Source organism: Polistes canadensis, unplaced genomic scaffold (genome assembly GCF_001313835.1).
Source record: "Polistes canadensis isolate GaletaPanama2010 unplaced genomic scaffold, ASM131383v1 scaffold_243, whole genome shotgun sequence".
Taxonomy (NCBI): Eukaryota; Metazoa; Arthropoda; class Insecta; order Hymenoptera; family Vespidae; genus Polistes; species Polistes canadensis.
In genome coordinates, this window is record NW_014569790.1 from 200,637 (window position 1) to 205,092 (window position 4,456).

Here is a 4,456-nt window from a genome sequence, read left to right on the forward strand (position 1 = left end):
GAAAATTCTACGTAGTTCTTCTACGACAAATAATGAGTTACGTTAGTCACGAGAATTAGTAGCTTGGAATTCATTTAAAGTAATTAACAGTGGTTTTTTAAAAAAAAAAAAAAAAAAAAAAGAGACATTAGTTAACGAGCAGTTAAAATTGTCATCGAAGCGTTATATATATACCATTAACCGTGAATCCTCTTTATAATCTTAAAACGTTTCAAGTTTTTTAACTGTCTATAAGTAAGTATAGATAACAAGATTTTTATTTCACCTAAAGTGAAAATATTTTTTTGTTATCATTTTTTTTATATATCCAAATAAAAAAAAACAAATCTACAAAATTTCTTTGTCATCCAAAATGACATGTTTCCTCCCCCCCCCTCCACTAATTTATGATTAAAATAAGCTAACTTGTGTGGTTTCCTTCTTCCTCGTTATTTTATTTTTCTTTTTCTTTTATTTGTCTTCGCAAAACAAAACAAAAAAAATAAAAACACAAAAAAAAAAAAAAAAAAGGAAAAGTATTTTAGATCGTGGTCACACGCGTGAAGCGATTAAAATTTCATTATCAAAAACGGAGGTTATAATACCACGATAATACGTGATATCCGTGCCGAAAACGATTAAGTTTGTGTGTGTTTCACTCTCCGTGTGAATTTTAATTAAAATTTGGCGGATTAAACTGATTATCCACGTCGAGAGATTGTTGCTAATTATTTTTCTTTCCTTTTCTTTTCACTTTATATTATAGGCAAACTCAGGGATTTCTTTTTTTTTTCTTTCTTTCCATTTCTCTATCATTTTCTCGTAAAACGTTGGGAAAATGATGAGAGAGAGAGAGAGAGAGAGAGAGAGAGAGAGAGAGAGAGAAAGAGAGAGAGACATAGAATGTCACAATATCCGTCGTCGTGACAATTATATTCGTCTCCGTTGCAATTGCATAGTTTGATTCGTATGCTCTACTGCAATTATCAACGATTATCTTCGCGGTCGTCGAGTTTCACGGTGAATATCTGCTTACCCTCCATTACAAAGCAGGTTCGAGAACCAAAAGAATTAAACAAAAAATTTTCTTTTACTTTTTTTTCTTTTTTTCTAAAGAGAGAGAAATATAACCGACCTTTCTTATATGATTTTTGAAAATTTATAAATATACTTCAAACACTTCAAAACAATAATCATTTACAATAGATTTAATACATAGGTGTATTAATATAATGTAAAATTGGATTTTTTATACATTGATATATTAAGATTGTTTGATGCATTAGATGGGATTGTTTTTTTTTTATTTGTCAAAAGGATTATCTTTTTCTATTCGAATTTCTTATCTTTTAAAAAATAAAAGTATTCTTTATATATATATATATATATATATATTCTAAATTGTTTGAAGATTATACGAAAAAAATATAGAAACTATTTATATAGTTATAGATAGTTTAATTTTAAGATTGTTGATAATTATTGGTAGAGTAGGGGTGAGTTGAGAATAAACCAAAAATGTGAGATAAATATAAGTGAAATAATGATAAGACATCGTAAAAAACTTTGTAAGTTGTGCAATAAAAACCTGATTATATATATATAGTAAACCTGATTATATATATATATATATATATATATATATATAGAAACTATTTATATACATAGTATTTTCTTAATAGGAAATATTTTATTTCTTTCATTTGTGAATTTCACTAATCAAAATAGTTATCTTTTTCTGTTGAAAAAATGGATGAAAATTCTTTTTGAAGATAAACTTTATTCTTTTTTGTTCTTTTTTTTTTATTTCCAATTTATAGTAGCATCAAACGACAAGATTATTAGTAACATGTAACAATACATAGTTATATTAGGTGTTATGTATATATTTAAAAATATATTAATTGTCTCTAAAAAATGAATAATGTCAATGTGATGTTTTCTGAGTGAAAGAACAGTCATCAGATTTTCTGAAATTCTGTATTTTATTCTTTAATTGATATATTTTGGGACAATCTATTATTATGTGCTTGACACTAATTTCTTCATTGCATATTTCACAATTTTGTTTTAGATTTCCATTAAATATATAAGTAGCTGCGGATATAGTTAATGTATTCAATCTTAAATCCAAACATTAATTTTATCTGAACGAACAAGGTACAAAGGTACGTTTAACAAAAACGTATGGAATAGTTTAACCCAAGATTATAGTAGGTATCTTTTGTTAGGGATCAGGATTAAAGAGCCTAAAAGAAATTTATCAAATGGTAAATGGAATTGTACTTTGAACTATCTATTCATTTTTTCACGATTTCTATTAATTTCTCTTCGTCGAATATAATACAAATATTATTTCCAAACAAAATAAAATGAAACAACATATTAAGATATTATCAATATTAATCAAATAATATGCGTTAAATAAACTATGATAAAATTTAGACAATATTCAGAAAAAAAAACAAATCCTACAAAATATCTTTTTCTTTTTCATTTACTCCCACCCCCCAAACCATCTAACATAATTTCATTGTCTGTATATATTTTAACTTTTAATGAGAAAAACAAAAAAACTTTGATAAGAGAAAATCAAACAAATCGATAAACGTATAAGAGAAACATTAAAAAAAAAAAAAAAAAAAAAAAAGAAAAGAAATAGAAAGAATGAGAGAAAGAGAGAGAGAAATTCTTCCCACAAGGCAAAAAAATCAAGCGTTCGTATCAATGAGCAACGATCGCGAACGTGAATAATTACGCAAAGAGGTTTTCATGTCGAGTACGAGGAGGAGGAGAAGAAAAAGAAGAAGAAGAAGAGTGCTTTTATGCACTGCAAGCAGGCCACGTCATTTGTTTGTAAACAAACCACTCGAATATCTACAGTAGCGATCGAATCGACTTCCAGTTGAATGAGAAAGAGAGAGAGAGAGAGAGAGAGAGAAAGAGTTATTTTCCCGAGAACGATATATCCGTCATTTTCAACTTTTTCAATCAGTTTATCGTTGAACTAACACACGACGTTGTTAACTCTCATCAAGCATATCATTTTATCAAAATATCAATGATTTATTTATTAAACAATATTTCAACGATTCCATTTCTAAGAATTACAATATGTTATATTAAATTTTATTTATCATATTATATTTTTATTTTTTTAAGATCACTGATTTATCATTTCGTAGATACACATGCACCGCTTATTGCATATTCTTTTTTATTCTTGTTTATTTTTTTTCACCATCTTATCCATTCTCCATGATATTTATCTCTTCGTATACTTTATTTTTTCTTTTTTTTTCAATTATAATTTTTCATTAGATCGCATTTATATCGATAATTAAATTTACTATGAAACTTCTAACGATAAATAAAACGTTATATTATATTTGTATATTTAACACGGACACACTTTTTCAACTTTTATTTAATATCTTCGTTGCGCGTTTTCGATTAGTTAAGTAGTTTGTGTGTGTGTGTTTAACTTTTCTTCTTTTACCATATAGCATTCGTGCATTTATTTAATTACATCCCCTTTTTTCTAAAATACTTTATCGAATAAATCATATCGATATTTTATTTTAAAAAAATGACCAGAAAAAACCCCAAAAGAAAAAGATTATTACCTTTAACGTACAAAAACATTGTTACGTATATATTAAAGAAAAAAAAAAAAAAATAAGAAACACACGTGAGACGGAATTTAGGAACACTGACGGAAGTATTTTGATGGAAGTAGCACGAACCCTTTTTGATGATCAAAGCAAGACGTTTCTCTTTTTTAAACGAGGATGAAAGAAAGAAAAGGAAAGAAAAGAAAAGAAGAGAATGGTAGTGTATAGTAGGTATAACTATATACAGTAGTAATAGTAGTAGTAGTAGCATAGTTAGTATACAGGAAAGCGTACAATATCGAGTTTTACATGTTCGATGATCGTGCCGAATCGTGATTATGTTCGAACATGTTTCGATGACAAGAATAAAAAAAAAAAAGAAAAAAAAATTGTCTTTCTCTCTTTCTCATGATATTCATCGATCTATTTTTCTCTTAATCGTTATTTGCCATAATCTTATTTTACGATGGTGGTATACATCGAATGTAATGAAACAAATGGAACGTTATCGAATCATCGATGATTTGAGTTAAATAGTTCGACGACGAGTAGTGAGGAAACGAAAGCGAAATCACTTTTGTATTACCGTTACGTGTTTAGTTCTATTTAGAGAGAGAAAGAGAGAAATACACACATACACATATATATACACATATATATAAGTCAAGATATTTCGTAATACGGACTACGACGCATCTTTTAAAGTATTTTGTAATATGTTTAACATATTGCACTTTCGATGCATAAATGCATATTTTCAAATATATAAATGATCTCGTTATATTTATTTAATAATTTAATCGACAAATTTGTTTTCAAACACACAACCTCGAATATTATTAATTTTATTTTCTAAATTAATA

At 26.9% G+C, this 4,456-nt stretch overlaps 1 protein-coding gene across 2 annotated transcripts in view; it reads right to left on the reverse strand.

Annotated features, from left to right (window-relative positions):
• LOC106790512 (uncharacterized protein DDB_G0286591-like) overlaps positions 1-4,456 on the reverse strand; it is a 72,263-nt gene that overhangs the window by 65,847 nt on the left and 1,960 nt on the right. The gene's annotated exons all lie outside the window — the stretch shown is intronic.